At 35.8% G+C, this 27,303-nt stretch overlaps 1 protein-coding gene and 1 long non-coding RNA gene across 2 annotated transcripts in view; one reads left to right on the top strand and one right to left on the bottom strand.

Moving 5' to 3' along the window:
• The window catches only part of PRKCE (protein kinase C epsilon), a 302,674-nt gene that overhangs the window by 168,207 nt on the left and 107,164 nt on the right, over positions 1 to 27,303 (bottom strand). The gene's annotated exons all lie outside the window — the stretch shown is intronic.
• Positions 1,050 to 27,005, top strand: LOC147601332 (uncharacterized). Its single transcript, XR_015258203.1, has 4 exons — positions 1,050 to 1,428; positions 4,578 to 4,665; positions 16,372 to 16,439; positions 26,335 to 27,005. It is a non-coding gene; the product is annotated as an uncharacterized LOC147601332 (long non-coding RNA).

The raw sequence follows: 27,303 nt of genomic DNA, 5'->3' as shown, positions 1-27,303 counted from the left end.
ACTTTGGAATAATGTTTCTCCATCAAAAAGTAAAGTTTTCATTCAAATTTGAATTTAATGTTGAAATATAATTTGAAGACTCACCAAACAATCTAAATAATTACAGTATTACATATATATATATTTACATACAAGATTAGCACATTATTCCATTCTTTGATGTGAACATATGGTTAAAGACTTTTAGAATATAACTGCACACTGCTTCAGAGTAGAAGCAATAGATTATTCTACCTGAGCACATTAGCAAGTGCATCTATAGCTAATAGCAGTTTAAAACACGACTTGTGTAGCATTCTCATCTTTAGAAGGTATATACAGCAGAACTTAGGCATCTTTTATTCAGGCTTGACTTTTGCTATGTCTGAGACTTTTCCTAAGTAAAGATGGAGCAAGATTAGCATCGTATTTGCCCTATTTTATGCAGTACTATAGCTAGTTGCTTCAGAATTCGCGGAAATACACCTAAAAATGATACAAAGCAAAATAAAATTTGCCATAAAGTCTGTATTATTTTCATTCCTCATGTCAAAAGTAAATGTATATTATGCTGCAGGATAACCTTAAAACATGGCTCCAGAAAAGTGATTCCCTAATTAGAGTAATTCATAGGTATGCCACTCACATTTGGGTATGATGTGAAAGTCCAAATTTTGTCTTTATTCAGAAATTTCTATTTTTGGAGCAACATGATCTAAAAGCACAACATTCTTCCCCAGACAGGGAAACAAAATTAAAAATTCAAAGCACATACTCTCACTTCATTTCACAGCTGAAATATCTGCCAGGTAGCAACTCTGTCAGCAAAAACTTAACACTGAAAAAAATTCAAAGGTAGAAATAATTAGGAAGCAAGCACAATGAAACCAAATGGTATGACTTCAAAACTCTAAACCTTCAGCTAGTATTTAGATGCATGTTTGAAGTGAAAGCATTTACACGTACAAACTAGCACCTTTGATTTACAGAACTGCAAAAATTAATTTCCCAAATGTAACTAATATAGATGTGTTTGCTATTTATCAAATTGTAGTCATTATTAATATTTATATACAAGAACACTAATGTACATAAATGATTGAATTCCAATATCCCTATCACAGCTTAGTCCCTGGTATCACAGGCAGTTATAAAGAATCTGCTGAGACTATGTGGAGGGTTTGTACGTAAATCTTCAGCACATGCTCAAGCAGGGACCACAAGAGGACTGAACAAATTAGCAGCTACAGACAGGGAGAGGGTGGGACCTTGCTCTTGAAGCCAGTCCAAGGGAGGAAACAGCAGACCATGACTACGTAGCAGAACTATGCACTGCCTCCTAAATAGGGTGGCCTTGGAGGACTGCAGTCAGCTAAGGGTAAGGTGCTACTCACTCTTAAAGGACTCAGATCTTACCCTCAAAAATTAAACTTCACTACACACAAAAAGGCAAGTACAGCTTAATAATTTTTTTTTTAAATTAAGTTCCTTACTTCATTTTTTCTAAGTCCTAATTATTAGTCATTTTTTCCCCTAAGCAGTTAGGGAGGCCTATTTATTGATTATCCTTCCTACCAATACTTTCTAACATTTTAATTCAAGGCACTTCATTTATGTCATAAACGTGTGATAAAAATCTACATAGCTGCCATGTGTAGTTCTAAATCTAATCCTACTCTGCGTTTGCTTCTGACTGTACCATACTCTTGGGCAGAGAGGGTCCAAATGTTTGGGAAGCTGCAATGGTAAATGCTGCAAAAACCAGTAGCTATAAGAATTAAGTTGCCTGACTTGATTTTGCCCCTGCTAAAGAGCTATCAGCCTCTCTAATATCTCCTTCAGATGCTCCATGGACACCAGCAGAATAAAACCAAGACATATATACACTCTACAAATGGTACTAATAGGAATCAAGAGAAATTACAGTATACTTCCAGTTACAGCTAAAACTGTTACTCGATTTTGCCTCTGTCTATGACAACCATTGTTGCGGTAGTTCAGTTTAGCAATCAGGCAATCACTGATTAATCACTGACTAACCTGTAACTCTTTTTTTTTTTTTCCCCTGCTGGGAAGCCTTGTATCAGACATAAGTAACAGAGGCAACTGATGACAAATTGAAGTCCTGTTTCACAAAACCTAAACAGCCTGCAACATCAGTTCCGTGTTTAGTCCCTTGCAGAGGTGCTGAACACCTGTAAAATCAAGTTACACAGGTTCAGTTCTAAAACTCTGACTACAAAAGCACCTCAGCAATCAGCTGCCAAGGTCAAAACCGAGCTCTGAGGGTCAGTGTAAAACCAAACAGAATCTACAGAAACTTTTCCAATGGCAACAACGGACTTTGAAAAGTCACCTACATGGCTAAGATCTTTCATCCAGCTAAAACCAGATACTGTTATTGCAAAGAATGATCTATGATCTGAATGTAACAATCAAAAAATAAGATTTAAACCTCTTTGACATAATATAAATGTATTCTGTTACCTTTAGTATAACACCTTCTAGACACCAAGATCATTTGGTCCTTTCAATAAAGGAGTTGTTTTTAAGAAAAACTAAAGTCTAATCAAAATATTATTATGAGCCACATAAATTCAGATGAGGTTGGACGGTGCAATCAGCACAATTGTGACACATGACAAATAAGTACAATAAATCTGACTGAAAGAAATGAATTTTGCATGGATACTTTTCAGTATACATTCAAGCAATTGATTAAGTTTATACTGTGATAATTCTATTAATCCTAATCTGTAAGTATATCATAGAAACTTCATCCTATTTCAAAGATTTTTTTGTTATCACAATATGCATGTAGCAAAGTAACAAATATTCTTGCAAAAAAAGAATCAGAAATCAGTTAAACTTCAATAGGAAATGATCCAAAATTCCTTCAAGGCTGAAGGTTTAAAGAACAGATTTGGTGGTCTTGCTGGATGGATGCTCCATAGAACAGTCTGGTTTTGCTCCCTGCAGCTGTCTTTTTTTTTTTTTTTTTTTCACGAGACAGAGAACTCAAAGCCCTAGCAACAGACCTGCTTCCTAAAGCTCTCAATCATCTTCATCTTCTGCTAGGAATCACAACTATAGATCAGCTATTTCTATCTTATGAGATACAATAATGTGTAGAGTTTATGTGAGATCTTCAAAATGAGAGTGGTGGATCATTCAGTGTCTGAGACTGGACTATTACACTGAAATATGTGTTCTCAGTTCAGTGAAGCCTGGCAAACCCTCTCAGACTATTAAGCCCCTCGGATGACAAGAGCACTGAACAGAGGCAAAAGCTTAGTGTCAGGCCACACAGGTAAGAGAACAAACTGTCTAACCACCGGATCCATCCCCAGCAGCAAAGTGATGAATCAACAGCTACACGGTGTACAGAAAGATAAAACGAGACTGAAGGGCTGTTACAAATAGCCTGTGCTTTTAAATTTCATCTGTTTTGACAAACTTTTGGTCAAAGTAATGAGCATTTTTTCAACAGTTTCTCTAAGAAAAAGGAAAAAAAAAAAAAGCACAAAAAAACAGCAGGTGAAGTAAATGGAGATGCCAACAATAGAGAAAAGTGCTTCCATAAACTCTGAAATTACCAAAATCTGCTTTCCTACCAGTTTGCATTACAGAGTTGATGAACTCTAACAACTTCTGAAGCCTCTACAAAGGTCTTCCCTTCACCATGCCATTTATTTTCATAGAGCTTGTAGGAGCATAATTATCTTTTACAGTTCTCCTGCTCCGTCACATCTGAAATAAGCCAACGGGTTCACAGAAGGAACAGTATCTTCTTCACTAGGAAACAGGAGACAGACACAGAAAGATGGAATATCTTTGAAGCTGCTTCCAGGGGGAGTGTATGCTGGGGCACAGAGAAAAGAAACCCTAAAAATTATGAGCAGCAACAGGCCTGAACAGCATGGACTTTCCACGTTTCCACTTCTCAATGCATTCTTCAAGTTTTAATAACTTGTCAGCATAGTGTTTTTGACTAGTATGTACCTGAGCATCAAGTGTTTCAAATCTCCTTTACAAATTCCTATACTTAGAACAGCACCTCCTAAAAAAAATAAGGAAGTTTTAGTTCTAAAATTATTTTGTCAAAATGCAAAGCTGAGTGCAAACACTATTAACAGGAAATTCAGTTTAAAAAGCCTCACAATACTTAAGGAGGTTTAGTTAAGATAATTTTTTTAAATTGTTATTGATTCTGTTTTGAATGACATAAGTCCTTTTGGAAAATGGCTGGGAGAGGATTGGAAAGAAGATTTTTGACAAAACTCTGCAATATTTTCAGACGCTTCTATGCAAGATATATTTTTGTCAAAAACTCTCATAGAAAGAAAAAAAAATATTTCCTGTCCAGTTCTGGCATCTTGCCTTTCAGTGACCAATAATAATAGCCCAGTAAAAACAGAGCGCAACACACAGGATCCAAGTGTTTCCTCCAGATGCACCTGCAGATGTCTCTTTGCCTTGTATAAGAAAGAGTACTGGCTCTCCTGAATCTCATCTTTGGAGGATGAAAACTTGAAATAAACACACTTAGTTTTATCAACTGAATCTGATTTTCTCAGCATTTCTATTCCCTTCTACAGGTTATTCCACAAGAAAGTGCGTTCTACATGGAAATAACTGAAGACAAGAAAGTATTGTTTTATCTGCAGTTTGTGTATGAAATTTAAGGTTAGCTTAACAGAATTACACATTTCTCTAAGTGAAATGAAAACAGACATACAAATGAGAAAGCCAACTTAGACTAAAAATTTAAAGGACTTGCATTTGCTGTTAAGTGTGCAATAGAAATACACTTTTATGTTTCCACTTTAACTACTGCTAAATTCCACTTACATTGAGAATTTCTTCAACTAACACTAAAAACTAACACAGGAAACATTGCAACATGCTGCTAATTAATTTCATTAAGTTTCATCACACTAATCCTTGCTGAAGATGCACGGGGGAAGGTGTTAGTCAAACTACATGAGAACTTCTTGCTCTGGGCTTATAAAAGCAGTTTTGGTGAGCACAAAAAGGAAGCGCACCGCCTTTCAGCTGCATGACTACTCGGCTAGGGCACCTCCCATTCCTGATTCCTGGTTTGCAGAATACTGGGAAACAACAGAAGCAGAAACATGAATGGTTTGTTTAAAGTAAAACATCCTCCAACACCAAACTCCACTGGGCTATTAGGCTCAGCAAGCAGCTGAGTGCCACAATGTTATTGCATATGAAAGGTTGAGACAGAAAGGCTCTCAAACACGAGAGGGGTGTATAGCACCAGGAAACTATTGGAGCACAGAGAATCAGCATCTTCCACAAACACAAACTGTGAAACATTCTTATAATGATGACAGATGGAAAGATTTGGTCAAATGCTTTATGTTCTGCACAGCTGTTTCTATACAGTTATCCAGAGAGGCACCTCTAAAAGCTGCAGCACCGATACCATGAAATGTTGTAGATGCTGAAATCAGATCATCTGCTGCATTCCTGCTCACCCCAACAGGTTTAGATGGGGACCACAGATAAACAGAGCCTCTGGATGTAGGTGCAAGACAGTATTATTCACATTATTCTGCAGTTTCTGAAACTTCACGGATACAAGAAACAGGCTATTTCACATCAGAAAAGTCACACTTTCTTTGTTACCTTTCTGTCTTCAGTCTATTTTACACAATCTACCAATTCTACTATATATCATATTTCTGCTTTTTCTGGAAAAGTATAACCAACATCTAAGTATACTTACTCAGTACAGTGTTTACTTACGCAATACTATTTCTCAATAATCATAGAATGGTTTGAGTTGGAAGGGACCTTAAAGATCATCTAGTTCCAACCCACTGCCCTGGGCAGGGACACCTTCCACCAGACCAGGTCACTCAAAGCCCCATCTAACCTGGCCCTGAACACTTCCAGGGATGGGACATCCACAACTTCTCCACTGTCTCCAACCTGTTCCACTGCCTCACCACCCTCACAGTACGGGATTTCCTCCTTATGTCTAATTAAATCTACTCTCATTTTAAAGCCATTACTCCTTGTCTTACCACTACATGTCCTTGTTAAAAGGATCAGACTAAAACCAGGATCATACTGAAACAGGATCATACATAAACAGGATCATACTGAAAAAAGCTAACTATAAACTTACCTAGGCGGAGATCCACATGTAAACCAAATAACAGAAACTACTTTAAAATTCCACGGGCAGTTAAAATTATTAATATTACTATTTGGGATTAGAAAAATTAATCATAACTTCTAAAGATCCTCATCCCCAAGGAATCCTCTAAGAAACACTGTTATATGATAGATAGTAATATGTAGACTTTATTAACACCTTCCTATGCATGTCAAATGTATTTAACAAGTCATAAAATAGGTTGCTACAGTAACATTGATGTAACCTTAATATACCTCTTGTGAGTATTTGGCAAATTAATAAGTTTCACATAGCATCCAGGGGCTCAAGGTTTATAAATTTTGTGCCCTCCTATTCTTATTCATGACCAAGTTAACTTAAGCAAAACTTAACCAGTAATAATAAGAGTCTGTTTTTAACATAAGATGTACTTTTCTTATATATTTTTTAAAAAAGTAATTATAGACATATATAAGCAAAACAAAAATGATCATAGTTGCATATGACATCATTGCTGTTCCTTAGAGAACATATTTCATATTGGAAGAAAGTGACAGGCTTATCTCCAGATATCAGTAATAAACAATAACAAATAATATGCCTTCTCCATTTATATTTGTATGTAGTTGTTTAAAATCTAATGGTGCTGTGCATTAAAGTTTTCAAGTATCTAACCAAGAAGCTAAATTTATTTGGCTCCCACCAACAAGTTCATGGATTTCCTCAGTCACACCCAACAGGAGACAGAGTTAGTGAGTGGAGTTCAGTGCTACACTCGCTCCTTTTCCTTCTTTCGATTGACAGTGAAGGGCACTTGAGCTGCAAAAACACAGCCCCATACACAGAATCACAAGTTACAGAAGATTTACAAATTGTTAGTTTAATTAATAAGTAAGTATACAAATGCGACTTTCTACAACTAACTTCCTCTACTTGCTCACAAATCAGCAAACAGTGGATGGAGCTCCATTCTTAAACTATCCACAGGCTGATTTAAGGAAACTGAAATCCAGTAACAAAATAACACAGTGAGCAGTATGCAATTTTCTCTACCAATGCGGAGAATGTTCCAGAAGTTGTATCTAAAGGTCACAGAGGATTTAATTCCTCCACAGCTCAGTTCTTGCTCCATGCTGAACGTATCAGCAAGGGTGTTGTTTATAACGAACAGGAGGGGTTTTTTTTGTTTGGTTTTGATGTATCCATGAGGACTTAGGGCTAGACCACCAACTGATTTCACATAGGCCACCCAAGTATTCCCTCAATATCCAAAGCAGCAAGAGATTCCTTTTAAAAACGTTAAGATTTTGTTTTTGTCTATAGTACCAATTATAATTTAACAGAGTAAAACACCACCATAGATACAAGACTTTTACTGTAAATCAGAACAGTAGAATTCTATATAAAAACAAGAACTATTTAAAGACAGGACAAACACAAAGCCATGACGGAATCCATGCATTGCAAATAACGTTGACATCATGGTACAGTTTACCCTAGAGGGTCAGTTTTCCATGCCCTAGGCAAATGCTCAACTGCTTTTTATCAGCACTATTAGTCATTACCATGACAGCAATATAGGACGAAATCAGCATCCGTTACATTGCATAGTTACCTTAAATGCCATCCAGCCACTGAAACACAAAGGGCTGGAAAATTACTTGGAGCAATATTGCGCTTTTGCTTGTGCTAGTGCATTTTGCAATTGATGCAAACACATTAAGACAGTTAATCAATTACAAATCAAAATCCATTCTCTGTACTATTAATGAATGCAACTTTGTTTAGGTAAAAGCATTGTGTTGAAATACTTTGAACTAAATATTAATGGTGTACAAATTCTGAATAACAAGAGCAAAACAAACTCCTCCAAGGATTTTAACTTTTAAAAGTAATTCTTCCATCATCTAAAGCAACTTCTTATTGTTTTATTTTATAAACATATACTATATTCTAACAATCTGCCATGGATGAATCCTAATTGTTTGAAGTTCTCTCACAAAAGGAACTAAGCAGTAGTCCAGGTAGGACCTGCAGAATCACCCTTCTACATCCTTAAAAGTATACACACTGCCTACTTCAAACATGGCCTTCTGCAGCTTGTAAAGGATGCTTCAGTTATTTTCATAATCGACTGCTCTCTTTTTCCAAGAGTTTTCAAGTAATACAGTGTGTAAACCTCTCTGTCTATATCTTACCTTACAGTGACTAGCACAAGGATAAAAGATTCAGCAAGAGGGAGCTGGTTTGATACTTTACATTACATCTGTAGTACGAAACACTTTATAAAAAGCCCAACTAATTAGCACCCTTTCATTATGCTGCTGCTTTTTCCCTATTTGTGTCACACAAGTGAGACAGGATAAAGGATCTGATTTGTAACCTGTATATCAGCAATCCCCACTTTCCTCGTGTGAATAGGGATCATAGTGCTGGATCCTGAAAAGAGATTCAGTCATAATTCAATAGCTTTAAAATTAATCACATTCATGTCAATATTATTGCATGACTTTATATCCCAAACTTGATTTTCTTCTCAAGAAGGTGACAGATGAAGCATACTGTGGGTCCTAATGCATTTCTGAAGTGACAAAGTGTGAATGGAAATACTGCAAAGATTGCCTAGCACTGATCCTATGGGAAAAAACGTGCACACCAGATCTTTGTCTCAGCCTTCAGCAGGACAGGAAAGGGAAGTAAAGCAAACCAGAATCTGCACCAATCGCTTTTCTTCCAAACTGACAGAACGATTTTATGTATTTACTTCATCTATGTATGCCATTGAGAAATCAACGTTTAAAAGTTATTGCAGTTTAGCCACAAATTATTCAGAAGTTTTGATTTGTGAATATAACAGGGAGCATGCAGCTGATAGCTCTCCTTTAGGAAACTGAACCCAAGCTCCCATGCCCAGCTCCCAGAAAGTGACTCTGCCTTTTAAAACTGCCATAATTAAATGGTCTAAGGCAAAAAATAAAGCACTTGCTACTAGCTGGAGGCTCTAAAGTACTGCATTTAAAAAAAAAAAATAAATAAAACCAGAAACATCAACATTTCTAATGATATTTTCCTCCAGAATCAGAAAAGTGCTTTCTTTTTAACAAAAAGGATTTAAAAGGCTACCATCATGTAGCCTTTTAAAGTCACAAATACATTTTTTGCTGAGGCTGCTTCCTGAATCCTGTATTCACTGACCAAGCCACTAGTCTATAATCCTCCCAGTTTGGAGGAATGGCATCATCTCTGCCTCAGTTTCTCCATGTAAAACACATCTCCTAAAAATATTGTAAAGCTTAAGCAACATATAAAGTCTTCTATGATGATAAGAAATACCATATAGCTGCAATTATTACTGTACACAGGAAATCCTGGCTGTTTTCCATAGAAAGGGATGCCAGTAGAAGGAGTAAGATCACAGTGTAAAGATTAAGATTTATATAGTATTTTAATTTGAAACTACATTACTTACTGTCCTGCAACTTATTTGTAAAACCACTTTTTTCTACCTCAGATAACTGATGTCAATAAAACACTGAAAACACTTTACATGATGTTTTGCTGCATAGTCAGTTGCTGCTTAAATTTTAGCAAGCTTTTGATACTCCTTACTTGCAGAAACTGTTAGCCATCTTCTGTTTCCCTTTTGGCTTTTTATTTAGTTTTCAGATAGCTATTTCTGTGCTTTTGCCACAAGCAATACAAAAATTACCTCCAGGCCATAAGAAGAAACAGGATGTAAAAGTAAATAACCCAGTCTTACAAAACAGGACTGTTCTTCAGCAAGGGATTTACATACTGAGATGTAGTCACTTCAGACTTAACAATATCAAATAAAGGAGACACTCATTTTGGAGGTTTGTCACCAGCTGTGATGGAAAACACATGACAGACATAAGTTGCTTAGGTTTTCTTCATTCAAATGAATATGAATGTGGTGGGGCCAACTAGATGCAAAATTAATGAGATGGGCACTGCTATTTAGGTGAAACCATAACACAGTGCAACAGGAACAGCTAGCACCGATGAGAAAACGAGAAGTCAATCAAATTAGGAAAAGGCTATTTTCTGTATAGTTTTGATAAAACTGTAATGGAACTACTTTTTTTTTTTTTCTGATGCAACATATCAAACTTGCTAACATTTTCCAAGCACTCAAGAAGTTTTTCAGTTATAAATTATTTACTTAAACTACAAATATACATATTTTGATGTAAATACACACACACATATATATGTGCCCTTCTGACTGATGGAACTAGTTTAATCTAAATTTTTTTCATCTTTTTCAATATTTTAAATTGTAAGATTAATTTTGTTTTGGTTATCTGAATGGTCTTTTAACAACATGAGAGTGTCTTCTATTTATTCTGGTTTTCATATGGATTCTGTTTATGTTCTCAAATGCAAAAAAGTACAAGAAATGGTGTTTTGGATCGGCAGCTCCATGCCTTATTATTGCCATACACAGGCAGGCAAATTTATCCCTAAAACTTGTAATAAAATACAAACATTACAATTTGCAATGTTTTTTTCCTAAAAATGAACTCTAAATAATAGACAGTAACAGTTTCTCTGACACACCAAAACAATGACTTCGCCCCACAGCAGTCACATATTTCAGTAGCCCTTCCAAGACAATTCAAAGAGGAAAATCCACTCTGCTGTTCAACTGATTCCGTCATCCATGTAACTGCTTTTACTTATCCTAACTATAGCAACCTTTAAAGTTCTCAGTAAGGAAGGATTTACAGGAAATTACAGCTCCAAATACCAACATCCAAGTAAGAATCAGTTTCGCTGGAGCAGGGACTTCAGACTTTGGCCTGCCTGCACTTCTGGAGACGAAACTGGCAGGAAGTGGAAGCGGAAGCAACGCACTTCGGACCAGGATAAGCAGCTCAGCAGGAAGCAAGGGAAGGCAGTTACAGACCAGTCAGCAAGATAATGAATTCAATCCAACCTCAGAGTAAAGAGGAGAAAAAGAAGTTTGGCTTTGATTTTTAGCTCCAAATTCAAACAATGCGATTAATGGTTGTCTGCTCTCTTCCTCCCATTGTAACAAGGCATAAAACAAGCTTTGTTTGGTTTAGCATTCAGAGCAAGAGAAGACACTACTCGTATGCACTAGTGCCAAGAGCTGTGTATAACCAAACCCTGTACAAAGAACTACAGGACACATTAAGGCTTTAGTGCCTATGGAGATAGATACCAGATGGGATTCTCACAACAATCTAAGTAAGACAGGTGGCCACATCCGAGGGAAACTGAGGAACAAAAGGACAAAAAGTCTTGGTTCCACATTGCCTTCTGAGGAGAGATATTTGCCTCAAGAGACTGTACAATGCCTAATTGCCACAACTTTTCCACTGGGTTCTCTAGAAGGAGCTACCAAGAATAGGCACTAACCAAGTGAAAAAAGAAAGAAAGATGTTGTTTAAAAAAAAAAACAACCAAACAAAAAATCTCCTTTCTTCACAATTACGGAGGTTTTGTGCCTCTCTTGCAAAATGACCTCCTGAAATGCTATTGATTACACAGCTAAACAAAAGTAGCAGTAAATTTCCAAAAAGGATATCAGTGTTAAGAACATCAAGAGAATAATTTCAAACCTGAATTACCTAATCTTTAACAGCACACTTCACGTTCAGCTCATCTGTGATTAACGTGTACCAACCTATGAGGTGAGTCCTCAACTGTTATTTGAGGAAGAAGGATTGGAAGGGAAAAGAAGGAAAAGGTTTAGTTTGGTGCTATAAAAAATAGGAAAGTAGTTATAAAATTTAGCTAGTACTGAATTTAACATCACCATTATTTAACTTTATTTTGAGTAATCTCTAACAGAAACATTCATTTTCTAACTAATTAAAAACCCCAACCATCTGCCTCCCAGGAATAGAGAGGAGAATAATGAATAAAAAGAAACTCAACATTAATACCAGCAAACTGAAGAAATAGATCCCAGATGTTTAAAAACAGATTCTTTTCTTAATCTTTCTAGGGTAGGTATGAAACTAGAAGATTGGATTCTTTCCATGTTGTCTTCCAAATCTCTTACTGATGTAAAATTGTTCCAGTGGAACTGGGCTGGCCTCATTACAATCACAGAAGAAATACTGCATGTCTTATGTTATCCAAAGTTTCTCAGGCAAGAAATGCTGCAAAAAATTTCAGTTTCACCTGTGCTGTAGCAAATCCAATCCACTTTCTAAGTCTTTTATGCAGTCCTTCAATGCTGCTTATGTTGGAAGTAGTGGTATTGCTAGAAGGAATCACTGTTAAACTATTATGTAAATACAACCCTGAGAGATGATAGCTGTGATTTCAGCAGCATATGGTATTTGTAATGCAAAAAAAAAATAAATAAATATAATTTGGAAACAAAATAATTCAATTTTGATATTTTATACGGTTTAAAGATTCTAGGCAAAGAAATTAAAAAGATGCAAGTTCTCAAATACAACTTTTATAGCCTGTAAGTCTGCCATATACACAGTAAAGAGAAACTGCTTCCACTACTCCTACTATATGTTAAACTAGGAATCAGGAGTCTTGTTACCTAGGAAAAAAAAAAAAAAAACTAACACTGCAGAGAAACTTGTGTAGAATGTATTGGACAGTATTAGTTGCATCAGCTTTTCACAAAGTTATTTGCAAATGACTTCAGAATTCTTAAAGGCTTTCTTCTCCAAAGGCAGTAGCAATGAAATGAAACACTTTCCAATACTTTCTGCAATTTGTTATGTGTAGCTAAATTGGCAGAGAAAAAATATGTTTGTATTTCCTAAATATGTATCTTTCACTGAGTTGCCATTCTCAGTTGGTAAGGAAACAGTGTGCCCAGCAATCTAAGTGATCCATCCAGCTGGTGACAAGAGTTCCACTGACTCCTGCTGAGGCCCAGGAAATGGATGATAAACCTGAAAAGAATACAAAAACATAGGCCCATGCTATTTGATAGCTCATATCCCAGGTCAGCCTTTCTAGAGCAATGCAGTCAGAAATCTTTAAATAAAGAGGACTGTGGTGCTGCAAAGAAACAGAAATGTGAAAAGCCGGATCATATCTTAATATGCCAAATGGCAAGGGTATCCTAAGTGGAAAGTCTATGAGCATACAGTCCTTCAGAGAAGACATCAAACAAGACACTACTGAGGATGTGAAGTCTCCTCCCCTTCTGCCACTCAAAAATTCTGGAAAAATATTTGAAGAGCAAGATATTATTTCCTTACATAACTTAGTCAGACATTCCAGCACAGATAAGAGAAGTGCTTAATGTACCTAAGACAAGATAAGTAACTTTTAGTGATGTATATGTTCTCCTGAAGCGAACACAATCAGATCCTCCAAGGCAGTATCTTAACAAAACAAGAAATGTCGGTTCTTATACTGACTACATCCCACAAAGACTAAATGAAGAAGTTAAAACATGTATTCTATATGTTAGATGTCTGACCTTCCCCAAGCATGCATAATGTATGCTCTCTAATAATACAGAATAGGGATGATAGCCTTTTTTTTCTTAAAAAAGAAAAGAAAAGAAAAGCACACAACCCAAAAACCAAAAAAGCCCAAAACCCAACTGTTATTAAAGATTTTTAATCTTTGAATCCTGAAAGTCAGTAGTCTTCAGCTTTTTGTTTTGTTTTGGTTTTGCTTGTTTAAGATAAATTCTGAAAACCACTACACTATAGCACATTGGGAGAAAAATCCATTCAGTCTGGTCAATTTGCCACTCTCAACTTTAATGTATAACTAAAAACTAATGACTTCTGCATTTGTACAGAAAGGTACTATATACAGTAAAATGTCTCGAGAATGGATTTTGAAAAAGGACCCTTGATTGCAATTCAGTAACTATAGCCAGTAAAAAGAGTTTAATAATAATGGCTCCTTAAAAAAAAAACAGAAAAAAAAAACCCAACCCAAAATGAAAAGTGAATTTAAGATTCTGAAATAAATTGTATTTTAATAATTGTGAGTTCATTAAATCACAGTGAGTGTACTTTCTACTCTTTCAGAGAAGAGTAGGTAGTTACCAGAAAACAAGATATAAACAAGATAAACCTAAATCTTAAGTCCTTTTCCAGTCTTTATCAAGCTCTTTCTCTCAAGGAAAAATTCCACTTATTACTATTAGTCTCACAATAGGCAGAACTACTCCTTTTTTCCAGGGAAGCCTGTTGATGCACAGAAGAATCTTTCTCAAAGTCAAGATAGCAGATGTACAGATTGCTCCAGTTATTGGGTTTAAGCAGATGATCCTATCCTCAAAAACATTATAACAAAATGGGTTAATCAGTGATTCCATTGCATGCATTGAGAGCTATAACATCATCTTGCCTGAAGTATTAAATCTGCACCAGTCTTGAAGTGTATGCAGTATAATAACTCTGTATTTTTATTCACTCCAAAACCTATGAACACATGAAAACTGCATGCTATAAAACAAACTTCTGTCATCATGGATATTATCCAAATCCGCTGTACTTATGGAATGCATACAAATGAATTATAGGAAACCTTAAACCTTAGAATTCTTTATAAATTCTAATTTTCTTCAAAAATACTTAAAAGCACTAGAAAGTAAACAAAAACATATTTAGACCACAAGCTACTCTAACACCAAAGTAAATTAGACACTGAAACTGAAATTGCTGTAGTTGGGGGAAAAAAAAAAAAAGAAAAAGAAAAATCCCACTATTTAAATTTTATTTACTGTGTTTGGAGCTAGTGAGACCTTTTTCTTCCTTTCTTCCCTTCTGTTCAGCATGTATTCTATGTGATTCTTACCCTGACATTTACAAAGCAGTGAAATATTTGTGATCTCTGCTTCTGAATATAATATTAAACACACAGGGGTGCATTTCTTGTATACTTAATCAACTGAAACGCACAGGAGTATTTTTGTAAAACTAAGAACTCCCCGACTGAGGCAAAGCTGCAAACCTCCTCTTAATATTCTGACCTCTGCATCAGAAACTTTCTTCATAGGCAAAGATAATCCCACAGTACTCATCTGAGTCTTATCAAGCTCTAAGCAAAATCCTGGCACAGGATTACCAGAACTGTGTTGGTTAAATGGGCACTCCTTCAAAAAAGAGAAGCGGACTCAAGCATACTGACCAAAGCCTGAAAGCAATTATACATTCACAGTTTCATTTTTCTGAAGTCTAAATTGGAAAAGAAGTTTCCTCCCTTCTAGTTCTTTCTTGCTTTATGATATTGCTGTGCAAATGTAAATAATTACATTACTCTGTAAAGAGAGAAGTACAGCTGCTTCCAGCATTTTAGACAGAGGTGAACTGATACCCTGGGTTACTTTTATCTACTATGGAAAATTCATGAATCGCAACGGAAGATGTTTCTTTCAAACAGCACCATTCACAGCAGAGCAGACGTCCAAGATGATGGAACGAAGTTAAAAAAAAAATGCTATATTACAGATTTTTTGAAAACACAGTCTAATAAAGAAGAAAAGCACATGCTTAGGAATTAACTGGAAAGATCCAATTTCCTGATGTGGGAATTATAAACAGAGAAGTAAGAAGAAAGGGCATATTTCTCAGTGTTCCTTTACAATGCTGTAATATAAATGAGATTTTCTTGTCTATTCTGTCTTGGAGGAAGCAGCCTCGCTGGTACAAACTGGAGTTACTAAAACTCCTCAGATTTATTCAGGTTGAGTATTGTGGCTAGATACTGACATTGCTTCACTATTTATTAATGGTTAAGTTTAATGTGTGTTACAGAAATATAGTTTCTGAAAAATATACTCCAGCCTTAATTTAAGAGAAATCAAGGACCTACACTGGATGCAATAGCTGAAAGTCCAACATATCAGGCAGTTTGCTTGTTTAAGCTGCTACTGCAGGTTAAAATCTATACTTTACATTATTCCTGATATCATACATAATTCAGGTTTTTTGGAAGAATACAGTAAAGAAATATGGCAGAAATAATGAAAGCAAACTAACAGTCATAGCATGAGAAAAATACAAAGGACTAGGGAGTGCTGAAATCAGAATATCTATCTCAGCTTGAGATACTTTCCTTGGTATAGCCCTCATGAAAATCCAAAGAAATTATGAAAGGGTTTGATGTTCCTTTTCGGACTTGCATCTTGCTTTCTTTGAAGTTTTCTTTTAAAAATTCTAACTCGCAAGTAATACATGTATGTTCTGCTCAGTCATTTTTACGTGCAGAGACTGCCTTTTATAGCTGCAAAACAACTTTTCCCCCCACAGGTACAAAGTGTCCAGGAAAAGGCTTTAGCAGAGAAAGAGAAAGAGAAAATTCTGAAGGATAGATAAAGGTACCTATGAAAAATGAACTGCTCTACCTCATTATTTTACAGTTAACTCCTGCTACACATAACATTTTACCAGAATATTTCTATTCTTTCACCCAAATTCCATCTGCGTGAACGTGAGGAAGAGGTAAGAGGGCTGGTGGAAGGAGAAGCACTGTTAGCAGCTTTCACAAACCATACTGTATTCTGAGAGTACCACAAGACTGCAGATGCCTCTGCAGAGGCATTTCCAAGAACATGTTTTGATTAGCAAAATCTTTAAAGAAAAAACCCAAAACAAGACAACGCCACACTATTATAGTTTGGGATAATGAAGTTTTAGTGCATTCATTCTACTTTGGCATTGCAAAATCCACAGAATTAGTTAACAATACACCTTAAAGATTTATCACAGATGGAAGGTCTACAAATTACAAGCACAGCTGCTGTCATAAAAATAAGGAAAAGGTTTCTGACTATGCAAGTGCAACCTGCAAAACTTGCCAACAAAGCTTCAGACCAACAGAACTACTGCCCTTTTGTATGCAGCTCTTTTTACTTACTTCTATGGTAAAATATTTTTAGCTCTGTATTTACTTCAGCTAGTAATACTCACTTACAAAATACTGAGATTATAGTTTGCTTTATTCTTCAACAGTATAAAGAATGGCTTACCACTGATAGGCATAAAGAAATACACATATTTAACAGTAACAAACATTCAGGAGTAAAACAGTCCAGGAGTCCCTCGTAACGATGGCCACGTTCACTAAAGCCAAGGGTTTCCCATGGGGAGTGTTCTTTATTACTCCAATTTTAATCTCTAATTATTGGGACAATCACTGCACTGCATGATCATTACCTCAAAACAAAAGGAACAGTAAGGATAAATTCTGCTGATTTGCAGAATATATAATGTACAACTTTTCTCAAATGCTTTGTTTTATCTTTACTGAAAGTCCATATTATGCATCACAGGTTTATTTGTTCACTCTTCCTAAGTGAAAAGTGCAAAAGACTGAAACTATTTAAGATCCTGTGGCAAACTAGCACAGGTAATGGGACGGTCTTTTTAGAACATCTACTTATTATTTTTAAAAAGTCCAAGAGTTTGAAATTCAGGCTTTTAACTAAGAAGTAATGATAGTATTTTTCAGTTAAATGACCGATACTTTTAAATAGCTTTTAAAACATGAAAAATTATTTACCTCTACTTAGTACATTACAATACTTGTTAATGCTTATTTTCAATGGATTCATGGGATAAATATGCAACTGTATGCGAATTCTGAGCCTCTACTAAGAAAAAACTTTCCTAAATTGGCTTCTGTTTCCACCTGTACTCAAATATTTCAAGCTTTCAAGACTATACTAAAAAAATATATAACCTTTGAAACTCCAACTGTTTACACTACTGCAGAACTCATACTTTAAAAACAGAACTAGATTTTTAGGCTATGTTGAAGGCAGGAAACATTTGGTTAATGATGTCCACAAAACACATGAATGCTCCCAAAGTTTTCACAACCTCACCCCACGGAACAGCCAGGAACATAGTTAGACCTGTCTTTAATGTATGTATTACCTCATCTATTCAACCCCTAATCAAATTCATCAAAATAGACTATACCAGGACTTTTTTCCTCAATGATACTGACAACAAACAGACTTGACTATTGTTGCAGAACATAAGGGTGAAGAGGGAACAGATTGATTCTGAGCACACTACTGCAACAACAAAAGTGTAGAGCAAAACACTAACAAATCATAACATTGTACAGGTTATGTATTTTATGAAGTACAACAAGACAAATATATATAAACTTCAATACTATATGTATTTTTCACATTATATCATGCTGTACAATGACCATTGGATTAATCTATGTGGTGTATGTATTTCTATTTCAAGTCTTATTACTGGTTTGTGTTTCACTTATGTATGAAAACATCACTGTAGTTTTTAATTTGCTATTTTTCTCCAGTTTTCTTCAAAAACACACTAGGCATACACAGTGGTAAAATTAAACATGCCTATTCCAAAAGCCTTGCACAATTCTGTTAGGAAAAAAAACCAGCACATTGAAATCAGAGCTTTTACTACATAAATGGAGAAGAAAGGGACAGCAGTTTGGAACATGGTATGTATATGAGTTTCATTACTTTTCTATTTCAGCCTAATGCAATTTTCCTTAAACAAGTACAAACTCTTACAGTACAATACAAAGGCGCCTTTAAATCAAATCTTCTACGAGTGTCTTGCTCCCTGTGAAGCACTTGTTTTGGCAAACAGCTAGAAGCCTGCCAAGAAAAGGTCATCGATCTTTGCCTGAAAACCCTGAGCCAGCTTTATACAGTAAGGGCTTATTACAAACACACAATGCTTACCAGATGTTCCATCAGCTAACTGGAGACAATCCAAGGGATGGCTATAAATCCACGGAGAGATGTTCGTTATGAAGGCATTTGCCACACAAAGTCAAAATTACATAAGCACCCTTTGGAGAACCTCTTCTCCAGGCAGTGCAGTTTAAAAGGATTGTGCACCAACAGACTGAACTGTCACCAAGTACTGATTTGTGTTTGCACCGATACCTTTAAAAAGAATGTTGGGTTTGAACAGTTAGCCTGCAAGGTTCATTTTGCCAACCAAATGCCTGTGCAGTTACTGAAGTCAGTGTTAACTCGCAAGAGCAAGGAATTTAACGTGGACTCTCACACTATTATTTCACAGCTCCTCTTCTCAGGCTTTCCAGTTATTGTCATTTGGGTAACAATATACAGACATCTGCTTTCAGATGCCATGCTACCAACAGGTGAAATTTACTCTGGAGAAACACACAACCTACCACACCAACAAGTAAATATGTACCAGAGTCAGATTAATTACAGATATCTCCTGACCGTAAATTAATTCTACCAGACTTGGGAAAACAAGAGATTTATTTAAAGTTGTCCAGTTGAGATATGAAAAAGTTGTTTGGCTGAGCATCATGACCTTCAAGTTTCCATATTAGTATAAATGCAATGCTTTAGAGGGTTTTTTGACTTTTTAATTTTTTTTTTAAATAAACAAACTAGAAATTCAAGATCTGGATGGGCAAAGATTTCTTCCAGTTGTAAACACAATTATAAAATAGATGAATAGTCCCAACTAAAGAAAGAAAGAAACCTAGAAAAAAAAACAAAACATCATTTTTATAATAAGCATCCACACTTCAGCACAGAGGTATTTTAAAATTAAACCAAATAAGACCCAAGAGAAAAGACATACTAGTAATAGTTTTGAATTATCCCTCCTAAGAGGAGAAAATGAAGGCATAGCAGAAGGAAAAAACTTTGCAAATCAGTTTAAGCTTCTTTTATTTCTTTCATTTTACCCTTTTTCCTCACTTGTGGTCTGAATAAGTGTTGATCTTTTGGCACTGAAGAAATGAAAAGCTGAATGGGGAAAACATAATCCCCCAAACCCTAGCTACATAAAACCAAAGCTTCAAAGGAAATAGGTTCTTAGCTGATACACGGCATAATAAGTTTTGAAAACAAAGATTCTGCTTACATTTGAAGTTGGCTCAAGCACTACTGCTTGCTGCTGTTCTGTTAAAGCAAGGAAGGCTACAGGAGGAAAACCAAAAAGCAAGTGTAGTATCCTACCTCTATGCAACCTACGAATTAAAAAGTGAGATTAGGCCTTCAAAAGATGCAGAGTCCTCATTATTGACACTGAATAGAGCAGAGCAACAAATGCATGCCTGGGTTCTCTGATTGGATATTTCGCTTTAAATTGGGAAGGGAGAAAACTGTACAATATGGACACTTCAAACCCTATCTTCCCGAGAACTTATATTTGTGAAAGAGCTCTAACTTGCAAACCTACCTGAGTTAAGTGACTGAAGACAGAAAACATTCAGTGATCTCTGCTAATTCAGCACTGTCCTGTTCAGATAGCTTCAGATTATTTTAACTCTCAGAAAAAGCTGCAGCCTTGAGTCTAAAAATATAATGTTCATGTGGCTTGCTGAGTCTTGGTAAACAGCTTCTCAGGCATAAAACAGCATCCTTAATTCACAGATACTTTACATTTTATCCCTGGAAGACTGCTTGTCCCAGTGCCACAACAGATCCATTTGTGCAGATCCTTTCCACTCCACCTACACCTCTGGAGGAGCTGCAGAGCCTTGCTGGGGCTCCCCCTGAGGGCAGCGCACTCTGACTCCACCTTTGCCTCTCCCCAGGCTCTACATGGCTCTTCCTATGCCACTTCCAACACATGAGGTTCCTCTCACACATTAAAATACAGAGGAAGGTAAGGATGTGTATGTGTTGAATGCTCAATCAAATTTTGGGTTGCAAAATAGGAGATAAGAAGCTCTCTGCAGTGAAGCCATTAAAAGACTCTGTGACTCTTCTTTTCCCATGTGTTTTCCATCAGTGCACAGGTTATGGGTCATTATACAACAGGTTCTCCATCCATTTTCATTTAAAAAACAAACAAACAAAAAAACAATCTAGAAAAGATGTAACCTTTGTAAATAAGTGGTTAAAGCAGCACTAATACGATAAAGAAGGTTGATTCCTATGTTAAAATCTTAAAATGCAATTATTGACAATGAAAAGCTGGTGATACAACTTGAAACTTACTTTTAGAGAGATTCTACTGCCAAGAGGAGTAGCAAAGGTGGACTGGAGATAAATCCTGATGGAAGTGATGTATCAGTGGAAATAAACAACAATTTGTACCTTCTAAAAACTGAGAAATGTTTCTAGAAAGAGGTGAGCTGCTCTCCACCTACTGGAAAGAACACTGAGCTGAGGTCTATCTACCCTTTCATATACCAGAAATTCTGAACAAGCACAAGCATTCTTTCACAGCCTGTTCACTGTCTTAAGATCAGTAGCTACTCGTTACCAGAAACTATTTTATGGTCTACCTGATGAATCTGTCAACAGCACCATGAATATTCCAAAACAGTAACAATCAGAAATAATTTAAAAATCCTCAAAAGTCAACCTTTCAAAGTTGTATTTGCAATAGAAGACATTAGTGAAAAAACTACCACTCTTAAATGAGGCAAATTCCTCAAACAACCAAGTAAAAAGACTGGCTTCTGGATGCAGCTCTTTCAGACTTTGATATTTCTGGGTAAGCACTCTCTGCTGTTCTCTGTTCAGAGAGTGCTTAGCACAACCAGATCTAATTTTCTGGGCCCTTATAGCATAGGAAGCATAATTAATGATGATGACGATGACGACTACAAAATAGTCGAAGGAACAAAAGCTCTGACAAATGGATGCATTAGGAATGTAGAGATAGCTTTCAACCTGTGGGGCACTTTCTACTAACAGATCTTTGCAAAAAGATGCCATAACATTGAACAGAAATACAATTTTTCTTACTGTATTGATTCTACCAAAGCTGGATACCTGGAACAAATCCTGTGGGTATTCTGATTAACATAATGTATCTATGTTTTAGATTTATCAACTATGAGATACAAAAATGGCATTAAGAAGCAGACCCTGCTTCTACCATTACTATTTTCCTTTCTCCTGCAGAACTTCTGCCCTAACAGGATCATAGAATAGTTTGGGTTGGAAGGGACCTTTAAAGGTCATCAATAAGCAGAGACATACAGCAGTAACTGTATTTGCAAAACTGAGAGTCTTCAAATAAATGAGCTAACAAGAACTGGGAAACCTCTTCTAAACTCATATATTTTGATTTAAATGTTAAACACATAACCAGATGTAGTCAGAAGTCTAAGGACTTCTTTGTTGGACATTTCAATGCAAAAGGCCAAATAATCAACTTAAACAAAACGTTTTGCATTCACGAAATACTGCCCTGACTTCAGCTAACAGGCTTTATTGTAAAATATCACCTTAAGTTCTTCATCCTGTGAAACCTAAGTATCTTACAAGCGGATAAATCTGAATGAAGATGAATGTATTAGAAGATGCAACGTAACTATGTAACTAGTAGAGAAAACCAAGATCTTCCAACAGCCTGCTTTCTGCGGTACCTAACACCTCCAGCATGAGCTGTGGTGTAATTCACTGCAATTCAACTGCCCACTCTAAAATGGGGAATTTGTAATTATATAGAAAGACAATTGCATAAGGCAAATTGGGTCATCTAACTGATAAATAATCATTACAATTGACTAGACATAGTAAATAGAAAAAGAATTCTGAATATTCTTAAATTTTTATTATATGTTACCTATAATAAATACAGTTAAAAAACCCTTAATGTGTCAAGGTCATTCTGAAGTCATGCTACAGTTGATTCAATACTGACATACTCCAAGTGGTAACTTAATTCATAAGTTGGTAGAAAGTTACCATAAGTAACTGTATACATTTGTGTCACACATAAACCAATAATTCCAAAGAAAGGAGAAATCTACAGTGACAAATGCAGCAACGAGGTCACAAGCTTTTGAATACAGCAGCATCTGTCTTTCGGTCTATATAAAACTGACTTGGTTGAAAATGTTTGTAACCATTCCTGAGGCAATTTACCTCTCTTACTCACTTGATGGCCATCTGTTATTCCAGTTTATAAATTGAATCATTGTGTCATCATATTAGTTATGTTTTAAACTTTCAGCCTGCATTTAGATCTTGATAAGCCACACTGGAGCTCTGAAATACTTCTGAAATCATTCAAAAATTTCACTCACAAAATTCTATAAGCACTAAAATAGATCAAAAACTACTGCCAAAGCGTGTCAATAAAATAGTCAATGAATGAACTTCATCCCAGAAATAACGCATATGCTACAGCAACACTGAACTAATATAGAAAATCAGTACGACCTCGGACAACAAGTGGCACTAAAGAAATGAATAAGACAGCATGTCTTATAAAGTCTCCTGTTCATCCAAAGACTGATAAACAGACACACATTTCTCCATAGCTCTGGTAGAAGTTGAAGATAGAAAACTAAAAACCCATGCAATCATTAGATCCTCTTTGTGAATTAAAAAAAAAAAGAATAAATATGATAGTCCTTTCCTAAGTTAATTACTTCATACAAACACTGGTCTACTATAAACCTTGGTTTTCTTACAACTGCATATATAAAGTGGAGTCATCAGATGTTTGGTTACTAGCAGAATTGACGGATTACATGCTTTGCAAGTCTGACAAAATACTCCGGCAGAGTAACAACCATCCATATTTTGAACTGGTGTCCCAAAAGCAAGTTATCAGAAACGTTTACTCTTAAAGATCCTATGTGCTTGCATATGGCACAGTACATGGCTCAATGAAATTTAAAATATTCCAACTAATACTACTGGATGCTGCATCAGGTCCATAGAAGCTCCATCTTTTTTTGTTTAACGAAAGGGTTTTGTTTTTAAAATACCCCTTAAAGGTCTGAGTAGGCAGTTATGATTTGTCAACACTTAAAAAAAATTAAATAAAAGTATTGAAATTATAAACAAATATTTTTTATAAATAGAACTACACTGATTAACTGTTGCAGTTATTTTAGCCTGTGAATTGATACCTTAGTGTGTATCTACATTTGGGAAGTTTCCATTGACACAGCTGTTTCCATTCATGGGAAACACAAATCCACATTACTCTGAATGTACAGAGGCATTTTAAATAAATTAAATCTATAGAAGGTAAATAACCCTTTCTGCTTCAAAGACTAGAATTGAATGGGAGCAAGTTCTAGAAAATAAATCCAATAGTCTGAAATTAAACAATCCACTGTGAGAGCTGGCAGTGTCGCAAGATATCCAGTGGAGAATGGTCTAAAGTCTTGGGCTTTCCAGGCTGCCCCCTCTCATGTGCACTGGTGGTGCTGGAGAAACAGAGCTTCTCCTTCAGGCTTTCCTTTCTGAAGGAAATTTCACCATGTAGGAAATGGCAGAGAAGCTGGGACAACTCTATAACTTCCCATGGATTTGTAGCTTGTCTTTAGAATGGTAGAAAAGTTGCAAGTAGCAAAGGCAGTAACTGAACTCTTTCTACAGTTTCACATAAAAATACCTGATGTACGCTGATATTGATATCTAAGGGTGGCTCTCAACAAGCCTATCTCAATGTGACAAGGAGAGGCAGAAGTACTCTACCTCTCTTCATAATCTGCCATATTTCCATCTGTTCTGTACACCTAAACTACACAAGTGATGAAAATCCATGAATGATTCAGTTTAGGAAATGCGGAAGGAGGAAAAGAAATTGTGTACTTTTGTTGAGGAAGTCAGCTTATAACAAGGAACTGTTTTCACTGTTTTGCCATGCAAGGGCAGAAAGTACAGAGGGATAAGCAACCTGGCAGCTGAGACTAATGGACAATTGAATTTTAACAGGTATATGGTAACAATATCTTATGTCAATATTATGTAAAATCTTACTAGAACTATTGAGAATGTACTACTAGTGAGAATGTTTCATCTTTATCTAGCATTTAAGATTTTATATGTAAACTTTCAATTTATATAGCAGTTTATTCACACAAGGTCTCACTTGCAAAATTAGGACTTTTGCCTCTTACAGGCAACTTAATAGAGGACAAAGTTCTCTGCCCATATTAATGGATTCAACTAATCTTAACTTAATTATACCAAAACAGAATTTGGATATCTATCTTAAAAATCTTTTAGAAGTGCCAAATAACTGAATTTACATTATTGATTGCTAATAATTAGCAACCTGCATATATCACATACAATAAACAAGTCAAATTTTCAGTACACAGAATTGTAAGACAATACTAGTTGGCAATACTGCATCTCAATGGCTGAGATTTTTTACATTGCCTTTTTTTTTTTTTTAAATACTGCTAACTGAGAAACATGCATGATTGCTTCCTCAAGTTAAAATTGTCAGTATAGGTATTTTTATTTTCATAAATCACCAATTTTTTCCCCTTCAGAATCCAAGTTGCAATAGCGATACCCATTTTTGCAGTATGAAAAGAATTCTATTTACACTGTTGCTATTCACAATGAAGACTGTAGTTCAAAACCAAGATCCTGATTAACAAATTATGTCGAGTACTAACCACCTCAACCAACCCTAGCCACTCAGAAGTTATGCATTTAGTGTAACCTTACCCTTATGTTCCTTTCATAGTCAACGAATACAGATCAACTACAGTGAAGTGCCCCACTGAAATGCATAAAATAAATATCAGATATATTCTGTTTACATATATACTTATTGATGTATATATGCATAGATCAAATTAAACAGGTATTTTTTAAACATGTAGAATAAGTTACTGTCCGTGTGGGTTAAATGTTTCTGTTCAATACAAAGGACGCATACAGTTGTTATGTTAAACTAGGTGCTTCACTAAGACAGCTGAAGTGAGAGGAGAATCATCCAAAGTAGCTAGGCCTCAGCCCTAATAAAGCAGTCTAAAAATGGGATTTCATAACATTGCTAACAAAACACCATAAAAACAAACAAAAAAACAGTTTATGAACTGTTGTACAAACCAAGTCCAGTTTCTCTTGTAAGGAAAATCATAACTTTCCTAGTGAACTTTGCAATACCTCTACGCACCACTTTTCCACAGTTACTTAATTGTATGGGGAAGCTCTAAAACTATACAAGTTCTATTGCATTTTGTAAGCACACCAAACTTCTCCAGGGTTCTACCAAATTCACCCCAACTAAAGCGCCTCTTGGTCTTCCCAAGAGTTTCCCATAAGACAGCATTTCATAAGCTGTTTTCCCTCAGTGGCCTGTTTCCATTTGAGCGCTCCTCTTCAACACTAATGTAGTTCTGCAAACTTCTTTCCAAGCACTTTTCAAGTGCCACAGGGTAATGCATCATGTAATATAGGAGACATTATCATAGCCCTTTTTATTTTTCCTATATAAAACGTTACACAGTTTTAAAGAACTGAAGAACAACATAACACTGTTCTTCCTGCCCTTTGACAGTCTGACACACCCGAATGCATCTTGTGATGGAACAGTACCACTCTGCTTATCTGGATATCAATTAACTATCAATGGAAGGTTGGAAGAACATCTGCCCTATAACAGAACCACATCAATGCCTTTAATCACATTTTAATTCCATCATTGGCATGCCAATTAGCAAGATATGTGGAAACTACTATTAAAGCGATATTTTCTTCAATATGCAGGAAGAAAAAAAGGCAGAGCCTATCTTATGTGGGTACAAAATGTGGCTATAAAATGAAGTTTAAATAATAGTTTGCTTTGTTTTCAAAATTCAAGGTTTAGAGCAATATGTGCTTTTGCAAGCTACTGTTAGTAATTGGTCAGAGCACAGCAATTCATTATGAAGAACAGAAATATGAATGCATTCTTCCGCTGCTTATCAACTGTGCTAGACAAAATAATTTCATTTCACTTCATAGCATTTTCTGTTCTAGTTCCTGTCAGGGTTTACGTGAATCTTCTTTATGTACTGTGAAACAATGTTCTCATTTGGGTGAGCTCTATGAGCTACTAGGGAAAGCTGATCAGTGGACATAATTTAAAATAATCAAACCCAAACCAGCCATCTAGGCCATTTCAGTAGGTCAAGCTGTCACCAAGAGCATGACCAAGATACACAGATTTGCTTCTTCATAAATTCTGTTATTCCCACCACATATCACCTGACTCTGTTCCCACTTAACAACAGAAAAATATCTTAATAATTTAATAAATATTTCTCTTCCATCTTTATTTGGTTTTTTTTCCCCCCAACATGTAACTGCTGCGTCATAAAAACCTCTTATCATTACAATGCTTTGGTCATTCCTTTACTTGAAAAAGAAAACATTTAGTGGAAAAATACCAAATATTAGAATAGTTTAAAAAGCAAATAAATTCTTCCTCCTCACCTTTGGCATCTCATAATTTCTAGCTACATAATGGTTAGCATTCTTCCAAAAA

This window comes from Chlamydotis macqueenii, chromosome 3 (genome assembly GCF_036417535.1).
Source record: "Chlamydotis macqueenii isolate bChlMac1 chromosome 3, bChlMac1.mat, whole genome shotgun sequence".
NCBI lineage: Eukaryota > Metazoa > Chordata > Aves > Otidiformes > Otididae > Chlamydotis > Chlamydotis macqueenii.
The sequence above is the reverse complement of the archived record's forward strand: the minus strand, read 5'-3'. Positions and strand labels throughout refer to the sequence as shown.